Source organism: Bos mutus, unplaced genomic scaffold (assembly GCF_027580195.1).
Source record: "Bos mutus isolate GX-2022 unplaced genomic scaffold, NWIPB_WYAK_1.1 CTG229, whole genome shotgun sequence".
In the NCBI taxonomy this organism is placed as follows: domain Eukaryota; kingdom Metazoa; phylum Chordata; class Mammalia; order Artiodactyla; family Bovidae; genus Bos; species Bos mutus.
The window spans coordinates 107,359-121,584 of NW_027219739.1; the positions used below are offsets into that span (position 1 = coordinate 107,359).

The following is a 14,226-nucleotide window of genomic DNA, read 5'->3' on the forward strand; positions in this document are numbered from 1 at the left end:
CACCATCATCGTCATCTGGGTAGTGAAGATCTTTTTTGTATCAGATCAGATTAGATCAGATCAGTCGCTCAGTCATGTCCAACTCTTTGTGACCCGATGAATAGCAGCACACCAGGCCTCCCTGTCCATCACCAACTCCAGGAGTTCACCCAGACTCAGGTCCACCGAGCCAGTGATGCAATCCAGCCATCTCATCCTCTGTCGTCCCCTTCTCCTCCTTCCCCCAGTCCCTCCCAGCATCAGAGTCTTTTCCAATGAGTCAACTCTTCGCATGAGGTGGCCAAAGTACTGGAGTTTCAGGTTTAGCATCATTCCTTCCAAAGAAATCCCAGGGCTGATCTCCTTCAGAATGGAATGGTTGGATCTCCTTGCAGTCCAAGGGACTCTCAAGAGTCTTCTCCAACACCACAGTTCAAAAGATCACTTCTTTGGCACTCAGCCGTCTTCACAGTCCAACTCTCACATCCATACATGACCACAGGAAAAACCATAGCCTTGACTAGATGAACCTTTGTTGGCAAAGTAATGTCTCTGCTTTTCTATATGCTATCTAGGTTGGTTGTAACTTTTCTTCCAAGGAGTAAGCATCTTTTAATTTCATGGCTGCAGTCACCATCTGTAATGATTTTGGAGCCCAGAAAAATAAAGTCTGACACTGTTTCCACTGTTTCCCCATCTATTTCCCATGAAGTGATGGGACCGGATGCCATGATCTTCGTTTTCTGAATGTTGAGCTTTAAGCCAACTTTTTCACTCTCCGCTTTCACTTTCATCAAGAGGCTTTTTAGTTTCTCTTCACTTTCTGCCATAAGGGTGGTGTCATCTGCATATCTGAGGTTATTGATATTTCTCCCAGTAATCTTGATTCCAGCTTGTGTTTCTTCCAGCCCAGCGTTCCTCATGATGTACTCTGCATATAAGTTAAATAAACAGGGTGACAATATATAGCCTTGATGAACTCCTTTTCCTATTTGGAACCAGTCTGTTGTTCCATGTCCAGTTCTAACTGTTGCTTCCTGACCTGCATACAAATTTCTCAAGAGGCAGATCAGGTGGTCTGGTATTCCCATCTCTTGAAGAATTTTCCACAGTTTATTGTTATCCACACAGTCCAAGGCTTTGGCATAGTCAATAAAGCAGAAATAGATGCTTTTCTGGAACTCTCTTGCTTTTTCCATGATCCAGCAGATGTTGGCAATTTGATCTCTGGTTCCTCTGCCTTTTCTAAAACCAGCTTGAACATCAGGAAGTTCACGGTTCACATATTGCTGAAGCCTGGCTTGGAGAATTTAGAGCATTACTTTACTAGCATGTGAGATGAGTGCAATTGTGCAGTAGTTTGAGCATTCTTTGGCATTGCCTTTCTTTGGGATTGGAATACAAACTGACCTTTTCCAATCCTGCGGCCACTGCTGCGTTTTCCAAATTTGCTGGCATATTGAGGGCAGCACTTTCACAGCATCATCTTTCAGGATTTGGGATAGCTCAACTGGAATTCCATCACCTCCACTAGCTTTGTTCGTAGTGATGCTTTCTAAAGCCCACTTGAGTTCACATTCCAGGATGTCTGGTTCTAGGTCAGTGATCACACCATCATGATTATCTGGGTCGTGCAGATCTTTTTTGTACAGTTTTTCTGTGTATTCTTGCCATCTTTTCTTAGTATCTTCTGCTTCTTTTAGGTCCATAGCATTTCTGTCCTTTATCGAGCCCATCTTTGCATGAAATGTTCCCTTGGTATATCTGATTTTCTCAAAGAGATCTGTAGTCTTTCCCATTCTTTTATTTTCTTCTAATTCTTTGCATTCATCACCGAGGAAGCCTTTTTATTTTTCCTTGCTCTTCCTTGGAACTCTGCATTCAAATATCTTTCCTTTTCTCCCTTATTTTCTCTTCTTTTCATAGCTATTTGTAAGTACTCCTCAGACAGCCATTTTTCTTTTTTGCATTTCTTTTTCTTGGGGATGGTCTTGATTCCTGTCACCTGCACAATGTCACGAACCTCCGTCTATATTTCATCAGGTACTCTGTCAGATCTAGTCCCTTAAATCTATTTCTTACTTTCACTGTATAATCATAAGAGATCTGACTTAGGTAATACTGAATTGTTTAGTGGTTTTCTCAATTTTCATCAATTTACATGTGAATGTGGCAATAAGGATTTCACAATGTGAGCCACAGTCAGCTCCCTGTCTTGTTTTCAGTGACTGTATAGAGCTTCTTTATCTTTGGCTGCAAAGAATATAATCAATCTGATTTCAGAGTTGGCCATCTGGTGATGTCCACGTGTACAGACTTCTGTTGTGTTATTGGAAGAAGATGTTTCTATGACCAGTGCATTTTCTTGGCAGAACTCTACTAGCCTTTGCCCTGCTTCATTCTGTACTCCAAGGCCAAATTTGCCTGTTACTCGAGGTGTTTCTTGACTTCCTACTTTTGCATTCCAGTCCCCTATAATGAAAATGACATCTCTTTTGGGTATTAGTTATAAAAGGTCTTGTACATCTTCATAGAGCCATTCAACCTCAGCTTATTCAGCATTACTGGTTGGGGCATAGACTTGGATTGCTATGATATTGAATGGTTTGCCTTTGAAATGAGCAGAGATCATTCTGTCATTTTTGAGATTGCATCCAAGTACTGCATATTGGACTCTTTTGTTGGCATATTATAAATAAGGATCTGTGAAATGATATAAACAGTATACAACAGAAGTCAAACAAGCCCCTTTTCCCTATGAACTATAGGAACATTAAAATCATGTAAATGGCTTTTCTAAGGTTTTTATAACAAGTTATCACAAAATAAATTTTAAAACAACAGCAGATTTATTCTCCTACAACCCAGGAGGCTAGAAGTCTAAAATGAGTGGATTGATAGGAGTGGTTCATTCTTTGGGCTTCCTCTGAGGGATAACCTTTTTCATGGTTTTCTCCCAGGTTTCAGTGGTTTGCTGGTAATCATTGGCCTTTTTTGTTGTTGTTGTTTTGGCTAGTACATATACAGGAAAGTGTATGAAAATTCTACTACTTCACAGATTCATTTATCCTATGAATTAGAAGCATTTTATATCACTGTAAGACAATAAAAGAATATAATTTAATAACCCAGAAGAGTGTAATTTACACATTGCTTAGTTTTACATTGAAGACATCAGGGACTTCTTGCTTATCACCAATGCCCTTGTTACTTGAGAAACTTAATTGTCAGTAGTGTAACAGAAAGAGGCTCAAAATATTAGGTTGCTCTGTCTCTTATATTTGTACTGGATTTGAAAAGAGTTATTTATTTTTATTTTCCTTTCTTTAAATCATGAAATGACTGCTTTTTCCAGAATAATGAAGACTAAACATTGATCAGAGTGAGGTGAAGAGTTTAGGCCACATTTACAAAGTGGTTTCACATATTCTATCTTCTTGTCATCAGTGGTACAGCCAGTATGGCAAGCAGTGTGGAGATTCCTTAAACTACTGGGGATAGAACTACCATATGACCCAGCAATACCATTGCTGGGCATAAACCCCAAGGAAACCAGAATTGAAAGAGACTCATTAATCCATTATTCATTGCAGCACTGTTTACAATAGGTAGGACATGGAAGCAACCAAGATTTCCATCAGCAGATGAGAGGATAAGGAAGTACTTGTTCGTACATGCAATGAAATCTTCAGTTCAATTCAGTTCAGTTCAGTTGCTCAGTCGTGTTCGACTCTTTGTGACCCTATGAATTGCAGCACACCAGGCCACCCTGTCTATCACCAACTCCTGGAGTTCACTAAGACTCACATCCATCGAGTCAGTGATGCCATCCAGCTACCTCATCCCCTTCTCCTCCTGCCCCCAATCCCTCCCAGCATCAGAGTCTTTTCCAATGAGTCAACTATTCACATGAGGTGGCCAAAGTACTGGAGTTTCAGCTTTAGTATCATTCCCTCCAAAGAAATCCCAGGGCTGATCTCCTTCAGAATGGAATGGTTGGATCTCCTTGCAGTCCAAGGGACTCTCAAGAGTCTTCTCCAACACCACAGTTCAAAAGCATCAATTCTTCGGCACTCAGCCTTCTTCACAGTCAAACTCTCACATCCATACATGACCACAGGAAAAACCATAGCCTTGACTAGACGAACCTTTGTTGGCAAAGTAATGTCTCTGCTTTTCAATATGCTATCTAGGTTGGTCATAACTTTCCTTCCAAGGAGTAAGCGTCTTTTAATTTCATGGCTGCAGTCACCATCTGCAGTGATTTTGGAGCCCCCCCAAAATAAAGTCTGACACTGTTTCCACTGTTTCCCAATCTATATCCCGTGAAGTGATGGGGCCAGATGCCATGATCATCGTTTTCTGAATGCTGAGTTTTAAGCCAACTTTTTCACTCTCCTCTTTCACCTTCATCAAGAGGCTTTTGAGTTCCTCCTCACTTTCTGCCATAAGGGTGGTGTCATCTGCATATCTGAGGTTATTGATATTTCTCCCGGCAATCTTGATTCCAGCTTGTGCTTCATCCAGCCCAGCATTTCTCATGATGTACTCTGCATGAAATGTTACTCAGCAATAAAAAAATACACATTTGAGTCAGTTCCAATGAGGTGGATGAAACTGAAGCCTATTATACAGAGTGAAGTAATTCAGAAATAGAAAAATAGTGTATATTAATGTATATATATTAGAAAGAATTTAGAAAAATGGTATTGACAATCTTACATATAAGGCAGCAAAGGAAATGCAAATGTAAAGAACAGACTTTTGGACTCTGTGGGAGAAGGTGAGGGTGGGATATTTTGAGAGAATAGCTTTGAAACATGTATATTACCATCTACAGATGACCAGTGCAAGTTTGATGCATGAAGCAAGGACAGTGAGGTTTTCTGTGACAACCCAGAGGGACTGGGGGTGGAAAAGGCAAGGGGAGGGGCTTGAGAATGTGTGGAAGACACGTATACTTGTGGCTCATTAATGCTGATGTACAGCAAAGCTGTCATAATATTTTAAAATATTATCCTCCGATTAAAATAAATGGATTAATTTAAAAAGTGGAAAAAAAGAGATACATATGTGAAGTCTGCAGGATGATACAACTATTCTCATGTTAAATATTACATATATAAGGAGATTTGCCAGTAGGTTTCAGGAAGCTAGTATTACTTACGGAACTTGATTGATAACCAGGTAAATTAATCTCCTCTGTGCTCACCTGCTGTAAAGACCAATGTCCTCAGTTAACCCTGTGTCCTTTTCTGAGTTCTCTGTGAGACTCATAGTATACTCTGGGGCAGAACTCCCAGCAGCACACATTTTTAAGCAGTTTGTTTCACAGCTTGGAAAAGCAGGAACTGTCTCTTTCAACTGCCTTTATTCACCTAATGCAGAGAGAATAATTTTACAGCAACCCAGCAAACAGACCATCTGTCATGCTGCGAGAAGTTTATAGTCTGTAAGTCACTTAAACCCTGGACAGACAGCAGCATTTGTCATAGAGTGTGTGTATGTGAGAGTATACCTTTGATAGACAGGTACATAGGTGTCTTGTTAAAATATGTTTCCCCTTCTCAGTAACAGATTTTTCCCAGGCTGGGTGGAAACTCAATTGTGTGCTCCTAGGTGTCAGTACCAAACAGTGCAAGGAGACGGTTTTAGAATCCTGTGAGATCAGTATTCACAAGAAGAGTCCAGTTTTGCATGTTTTTGTACATGTGTTTATTCTAATTTTGTAGGATGAAGGGTCTCAGCAAGGAAGAGAGTCATAAAGAAATGTTTAATGGTGAAGACAGCAGTGCTAGAATTCCAGGCTGTGGAAACTCATGGGCTCTACATTGAGGGACCTTGAGGTTCAGAACTCTAAATGCCCAATACTGGCTAGACTTTCTCCTGTCTGGTCATAAATCCATCTTTTCTGGGTTTGGAAATCATTAGACCAGGAGACCTCAGACCTCAGACCACTAAGGTAGGCTTTGAATCTGTATAATTCCACTCAGCAGAGGATGACTAGCTCTTCACAAACTATGAATTAAACTTCAGAGATTTATGGGTGAAAAGGATGCCCTTTCACTGAATACCAAGCACCCCTAGGCTTGGTAACCTGCTTTCAGCTCAAGGTATGAATAGTAGAAAATGTCAAAGTGCTGACAAGCTGTTAGAAAGGGCAATCTCAGAAATAGGGATTTACTGTTAGAAATCCCTATCCAGGTGCAGACTGTAATACTCAGATCTTTCCTTATCCTGAGGATATGCTGGGACAGTAGCCACCCAGCACATAAATCTGAACAAACTGCCACCATCTTTTTGGATAGACTGGCCTGGTTTTGGTCTAGCTGCCAGCCCCTGGGAGACAGTGCCCACTGCACCTTGGGAGGAGGACTTTGAAGTCTTTCTTATAGGTGTTCCTGGGTGTAGCACACAGCATGCATGGGGTACATGTATAAAGGGAAGCAGTGCAAGAGTAAGCACCTCAGAACCAGCTGTCCCTATCCTATACAGAGAGCTGGAGTTTTACCTCAGATTCTTGGCAAAGATGCAGTCTGACTGCCTAGGGTGGGAACGGTGGAGTCAGTGAAATGGTAGAATAAGATAAGAAAGTTTTCAGTAATCTAGCCAAAAGTGACAGCGAAAAGCTAGATAGGTGGTAGGTATGATGGTGACTTGTGGGTTCAGGGCCCTGGTGAAGGTATGGAAAGGAGTTCTTTTAAAGACTTTCCCGACATCTCCTTCACCAAACAAGAGGCTCTGAAACTTACCTTTACCAAACTAAGGGCTAAATATGAATTCCTCTAGCTTATTAAATTGGCTAACTCTTTTTTCAGGGATAAATACTTTATAATGTGTTGGTTTCTGCCATCCATGAGCATGAATCAGCCATATGTCTCCTCCCTCTTGAATCTCTCTTCCATCTCCCTCTCTATCTCACCCTTATAGGTTGTCTCAAAGTTATGTCTCAGTTATTTTGATTGAAGTATCCCTTGAAACTCCTCAATAATTGAGCACCCAGCTCTGGAGAAACAGTAACCAGATGCATTCAGATTGGTAAGGGAAGAAGTAAGATTGTTTCAAGACTTACTCTTGCATATGCAAACTACTAAAAAATCAGGAAGAGACATGGCCTTATAAATGAACTCTGCAAAGTTACAGTAAAGGATGCAGCTCAGCCAGATTGCAGCTCCCATTGCATATTAATTCAGAACAGATAAAGAGCAGTCAAAATTTCAGTGAATGGGCCAGATTCTAGACAAGTGTTGGGGCTAGAAAAGTGAAATTCTGAAAGATATGCACACTTATTTTTGGCAAAGTAGAAGTAGAGATTCTCATAAATCCTACTTAGTTTGTTCTGGGGCACTTTAATAAAATGAATATTGCAATAGAGCAAGTCAGACACTTATTTTTAATTTTTGATTTCCCAGTATGTATAAAATTTGTATTTCCCATTTATTGTAGTTTATTAAGTGCAATATCACTACATCTAAAAATCAATGTACAATCCTTAATTAAAAATTATTTATTGGTAAAAAATTCCAACCATCAAGTGAGCCTTCAGTAAATAGTAACTTCAAAGATCACTGGACACAGACCACCATAAGAAATGTAATCATGAACATTTTTGAAATAGTTTTGAGTATTGAGATAAAACAGACTCCCAGTTGCTTCTCCAGCACAGATAAGTTTACTCAGCATTAGCAAAGAATTGGCAATTTAGAATCTGCAGTTGTGTTTAAGCCAGATGTACAAGCAGAAGCAGGAGAAGGCAATTATGCAATGCAGAAACCAGCTGCCAGGGCGGTAGTACATAAGAGTCCCTGCAGGTTCATCCTGAGTCCTTGTTAGGAAATAAAAGGATGCTGTTCTGCCTGTTGGAGGTGTGCCATGGTCTCAGGATGTGAGGTGCCTTCTGATTGCCCAAACCTATTTAATTGAGGTTTCTGTTTAATTTTTGCACAGGAGACAAGAAGTGATGAAATGACGTTCAAAGATGTTAGTAATGAACTTGCAGAGCGGAGAACTGCCACAACCCTTCAATCTGCAAAAAAGATGCAGTAGCTGTGAAATGCAATGAACAAGGTATGCCTGTACTGACCCTTCAGTTCAGTTCAGTCGCTCAGTCGTGTCGGACGAGCTCAATCATTTCAGGATAACACCGAAGTCCCTAGCAAGTATAAGGTAACAAGAACAAAATAGGAGTTATTACTATTTTCACCTGACCATGAACTTTTTCGGAATATTTTCAAAGTTGCCAGAGTACTTTATTGTGATATTGCCCCTAGAAACCCACAATTCCAGTAAGTTGCACGCACAGCACAGTGAATACTCTTCCCTTCTTCTAGAGCTCCCAGTTCCGCCCTAAACCCAACCAGGGCGTGCAAACTTTGGCATATCAGTTTGCTAGCACCAGCAGTTCTTTCCTCAGTGTTTATCCTTTTCCAGGCAAAGTCGCTGGGGCGTTCTGTTTTCGGTTTGAGAGCTAAAGAATTTGGTTGCAAAGCAGGGTTTCAAACCCTGAAGCTGGGTTTAGCCGTTTATCCAGTAGAAGCAAACCATTCACTTGTCATGTGGAGAGCGCCGGATCAGCGATTGGCTGCTAGGGTTTGGAGCTAGTAGCTAGGTCCTGCGAGCTTCCGTCCTTTGGGTCAAAGGTGCGGGTTTAGATGGTTGCGTCATTTCTCCGCGACGTGTGTAGACTAGGCAGCGCGAGGCAGAGGCGTCGGCACCGTGGCTGAGAGGGTTGAGGCCATTTCGGACAGTTGACTGCGCAGCCAGAAGCCCGAAGCCGGTCAGTCCTGGTTGCCATCGGGTGACGGGGGTGGAGTGTCAGAGAATTTTATGTTTTGCACGTTTTCCTGTTCACTATCTTTGGTTACTTTACTTTTAGTTAACTTTTCCTTCAGAGGCTCAAGCTAGGAGGAGGATGTATGTGTGGGGGTAGTCGGGGGAAGTTCAACTGGAATAAATGGGGTAGAGGGAGCGCTGGGCCTTCCGGCGGTTTGCGCCGGTTAGAGGGGCGGTTCGGAACGGTCTTGTTTGTGGGGAAAGAGTGCGGGGCGCGGGGAAGGCAATGTCAACCCACTCCAGTACTCTTGCCTGGGAAATCTCATGGATGGAAGAGCCTGGTAGGCCACAGTCCATGAGGTCGCGAAGAGTCGGACACGACCGAGCGACTTCACTTTTTTTCACTTTCATGCACTGGAGAAGGAAATGACAACCCACTCCAGAATTCTTGCCTGGAGAATCCCAGGGACAGAGGAGCCTGGTGGGCTGTTGTCTATGGGGTCTCACAGAGTTGGACACGACTGACGCGACTTAGCAGCAGCAGCACTGCGGGCCGCGGGTTCGCCACATGTGACAGCTGCCTGCGGCGGGTTCCTCGGGGCCCTTTGAGTCCCGTGAGTCACGTCCTCTTTCCCAGCCACTAATTTCCCTGTATTCCTTTTCTTGGCCGCCAGTCTCGGTCGACTGGGAACAAGGACTGCTTCTCAGCTTTCGGCTAGTGAGTGGGTCGCTCTTCAGGGTGTGTTGCCGCAGCGTTGGCAAGGCTGTTGCGTACTTAGATAATGGCGCCGAGGTCGGGGCTGCGTTGCGTGGTGTGTGTTTTCCGGTTCTCCGTTGCTGTCTGGCGCCGATCGGATGGTAGGCATCGGTGGCATAACTAATTATTAGAGTTGCTTGGTTTCGCAATCTGGGCAGTTGGCATCAGTAATATGGACGGCACTCGCGGCTTGGAGGGCTTCCCTCCTGGTTCAGAGCTAAAGAATTTGGCTGCAAAGCAGGAGACCCTTGGGTCTGGAAGATCCCCTGGAGGAGGAAATGGCAAATGACTCCAATAGTCTTACCTGGAGAATCTCATGGACCGAGGAGCCATAGATTGCAAAAAGTCGACACGACTGAGTGACTAAACTATGCTCAGGACTTGGTATAGAAGTGATAGTGGAGCATTACATTGTTTATCTGGTGAAAGGAAAATCTCAGTCTCTATTAGAATGGAAAAATCCTTCTGGGATGAGTTTGAGAAAGTTTTTCACAACGAATGTGCTACATACAGTTATATGGTTTTCGGAGCCCTGGAGTTGAGAATTGGAGGAAAAGAGCCTGGGATAGCGCAACACTTTTTCTGTTCATTTAAACTTCTTGAAGTGTTTTTCTCTCTTTGAACCCATAAAATAATATTTTTGTAGTATCTTTTGTGAACTTCAAAGTTTCCTGAACTTTACATTTGAACTAAGTGCGAAGAATTTATTGCACCAGGGTCTGAATTGAGATTATTTTGTCTCTATATGAAGGTGTGAATACTTCACACTTTGCTTTTTTCTCTCTCTCCTTGTATTCTGAAAAACAGAATCAGTTCTTGAAGGATTGTAAAAAAAAACAAAAAACTGGATGCATAGTACTCTTAAGAATTTGAAATTCACAGTGGGTACTTCCTCCAAAGACAAATATGATTTTTAAAAAAGGTGCAGCTCTGCAGTTTATGACATTCTAACAAAGAAGAGAAATATTATTTTACATAGAAAAAGGAGAAGTTGGGGAGAATTTTTGACTGAAAGTCTTTAGGAGAAAAGTGGGAGTTCAGCATGATAATAATTTCTCACTCTCTGAGTTAGATAGTCCATTTCTTCTAGGGATTACAGAGTCTATGTTTTCCTTTTAGCAGTTGTAGTTGAAAGATTTTTTTCCCCCTATTGATTGTAGTGCTGGGATCTATAATTGATAATTTTTCCCATAAGTGCAGTGGTGCTGGCTGAAAACTCTGGGCTCCATTTTGATGAGATTTCCTTTTACTAGTGTTCATAGGAATATCCATTTCTATACTTTGTCTGTTTGCGTACTTGTTATTTAAGTTGTCCCTAACAGAGTAGTAGAGTTAGTACTCTAGTAGTAGAGTTAGTAGAGAGTCCCCTAACAGAGTAGGGATTGCGGAAGGGGAAGGGGTTATAGGGGAGGGCAAAATGGGTAAAGTTTATCAACTATATGGGAATGGATGGAAATCATATTTTGGATGGTGTAGAGTATGGGACTTGACATCTGGCTCAGTGGTAAAGAATCTACCTGCCAGTGCAGAAGACTCAGATTCAGTATCTGGATCAGTATTATCCCTGGAGAAGGGAATGGCTTGGAGAATCCCAGGGACAGAAGAGCCTGGCCAGTTACATTCTCAGTTCAATTCAGTCAGTCAGTCATGTCTGACTCTTTGTGACCCCGTGGACTGCAGCACTCCAGGCCTTCCTGTCCATCACCAACTCCCGGAGTTTACACAGACTCCTATCTATTGGGTCTGTGATGCCATCCAACCGTCTCATCCTCTGTTATCCCCTTCTCCTCTCACCTTTAATCTTTCCTAGCATCAGAGTTTTTTCAAATGAGTTAGTCTTCTCATCAGGTGGCCAAAATATTGGAGCTTCAGCTTCAGCATCAGTCCTTTCATTGACTGTTCAGGACTGATTTTCTTTAGGATGGACTGGTTGGATCTCTTTGCAGTCCATGGGGATGCAAAGAGTTGGAAAGGACTGAGCACCCATACATGCTGTGGGGTATACAAACGCTGAAATACAAGATTTACAGTGAAACTCATGTAATATTTTATTGGTATTGTAATGAAAAATAGATTTCAAATTAAAAATAAAGGTTTGAGGATCATCTTCAGGAGAGCTTGTAGCTTGTAAATAATTTATGGGCATCTTGAAATAGAGTAGGCAATTTTAGGGCTTCCCTGATAGCTCAGTTGCTAAAGAATGCACCTGCAATGCAGAAACCCTGTTTTAATTCCGGGTCAGGAAGATCCTCTGCAAAGGGATAGACTACCCCTGCCAGTATTCTTGGGCTTCCCTGATGGCTCAGCTGGTAAAGAATCTGCCTGCAATGTGGGAGACCTTGGTTTGATCCCTGGGTGGGGAAAATATCCTGGAAAAGGGAAAGGCTACCCACTGCAGTATTCTGGCCTGGAGAATAGTCCATGGGGTCAACAGAAGTCTAAGGGAGGGTGTTAATACGTTTAATCATGGATGATTCTGGGAAGTCAATGATTTCTTCAACTATAGTAGATGCCTGTATACTTAAATAAATAAATTAGAAAGTTTTGAGAAAAGGAAAGTGAATCATAGATGGCATGTCCTGGGATTATAGTTTTTAAAAATTTGTCATTTTTTGCCTTTTTATTGCAGAATTTATTCTGTTTAAGGTAATTTCTGATAGGGAGGGGTTTGCTTTTGCCATTCTGTTGTTTGTTTTCTGTATTTTTTTTTCCTTCTTCTGTTTTACTGCTTTTTTGTTTGAATTTTTGCTAGTGTAGCATTTAAATTCTCATTTCTTTTTATGTATGCTACTTAATTTTTTACATACTGGTTCCCTGGGGATAAAAAAAATGGCAACTATTTTATATTATTATCAGTGTGTCTTCAGTGGTATAGTCTGTTCCTATAGTTCTGCCATCTTCCTTATTGTCATGGATAATTAGCACATTGTGTTACTTTATTAGCTCATAACTGTTTTAAGTTTTGAATCATGTAGAGAAAAAAGGAGTTACAAGTGCAAAATGCAGTAATTATTGTTTTTTATATTTAACTGTGTAATTATGTTTACTAATCTTTTTTTTTTTGTATGGCTTGAGATGACTTGTAATGCCCTTTTATTTTTCTCAGAAGGACTTTGTGTGTTTTTTGCAGGGCAGGTCTAATAGTATTCTGTTAGCTCTTGTGTATTTGGGAATGTTTTAATGCAGTCTCTTATTTTGAAAGATAGTCTTTGTGTTTATTATACTTAAAAGCTTATTCATTATTTAACTCATGGGATGTGTAGACAAATAGTTTTCATCAAGTAAGAGTTTTCTGTTATTTCTTTGAGTATTGTTGTCCTCTTCTTTCCTCTTCTTCCATGACTTATGTTGTATGTATGTTAGTATCATAAAAGTGTCTTAACTTCTGTTCATTTTTATTTATTCCTTTTTCTTTCTGTTTCTCAGATTATATTTTCAGTTGACCTGTCTTCTAAATTGCCAGTTTTTCTCCCTTCTGAATTCAGTTGTCATACTTTTCAATTCTGAATTTTTGGTTCATTTAGAAATATATTCTATTTGTTTATTGATGGCTATTATTTTGTTTATTCTTAATTTCTTTTATTTCCATGACTTGTTTATAGTTCTGTTTTTCTTTGCCTGACTTGTGACTTTATCATCTTCAACTGAATGTTTTGAGTTTTATAATGTAACTGTTGAATAATAAATAAATCCTGATTTAGATAACAAGAGGCCTTATTCAAAGAGACTAATAGAGAGTACAGTATGGAATGGTACATTCTGATACTGATTTCAGAAATTCAAAAATGTCTCAGAATCAGACAGTGACTTATTGAGAAAGGTAAGTAGGTTAATAGAAACTTTAGGTGAAATCAGACAAGTAAAGGAGAGTAAAAGAGAGTGAGCAGAGAGCATAATTGGCGTGGTTGATGAGAGTTGTGTCTCAGCTGATTCTTAGATTCTTTGAATGAGTTGTTAATAGACATACTTTGCATTTTTCTGTCTTAATCATGGATAAGCCAGTATCTAGAGGTCTGGGAAGAAAAAACCTTGCCCTTGGAGACAGAAGTTCCAGTTTAGACAAACCAGTGAATAAGAAATGTGCAAATGTGAACCCTATATTCTGGAAATCTTATTCTTCCTATATTCCTAGAGTTTGTTGTTGATTCTTCTGAGTTGTAAATGTTTGTTTAGTAATTTTTTTTTTCCTGGTTCATATGGTGAGCTGTTTCATAAAGATCATATTGTTTCTCCTGTGTTGTCTTTAAAGTTTTTTGTGGTAGTTCAGAAGACAGCCAGAAATTTGAAAGAGATTTCCTCAAAAGCATGAACAACAAAAATAATGAAAAGTACACTCTGAGTTTTTGCAAATTGACTTTGTTTAGGAAACTTGTTTAACTCTTAGGCAAACTCAGCCTAAACATGTACCTCCTTGCACACAGCCAGATTAAAAAAGTATATGGTCTTCTGAAGTCTTTTCTGAATAGGTATCCTGCCCTGGACATGCATGTGGCCTTTTAGATTCTGTGGTATACCTGGGGGCAATTCAGATCCATTATTCTTCCATATTTCTTCTTTACCAGCCTCCTTTATCAGTTTGTCTGTTGCTTCCCTTGTCATTTGTTCCTTAGCCCACATAGCTGTGACTGTTTCAGCATTCAATACCAAGAGGTTACACCAATCCTGGCAATGTAAAAGCTTAATCTTGAGCTCCTCTTGGATATCTGTCATATAGCCAA

At 40.6% G+C, this 14,226-nt stretch overlaps 1 protein-coding gene across 2 annotated transcripts in view; it reads left to right on the top strand.

The window, feature by feature from the left end:
* Window positions 1–8,626: 8,626 nt before the first annotated feature.
* The window catches only part of LOC138986888 (gamma-taxilin-like), a 103,035-nt gene continuing 97,435 nt past the window's right edge, over window positions 8,627–14,226 (top strand). For both annotated transcript variants that reach the window (XM_070366881.1, XM_070366884.1), the window contains exon 1: window positions 8,627–8,755. The gene's annotated coding sequence lies outside the window, so the exon portion shown is untranslated. The remainder of the gene's footprint in view (window positions 8,756–14,226) is intronic.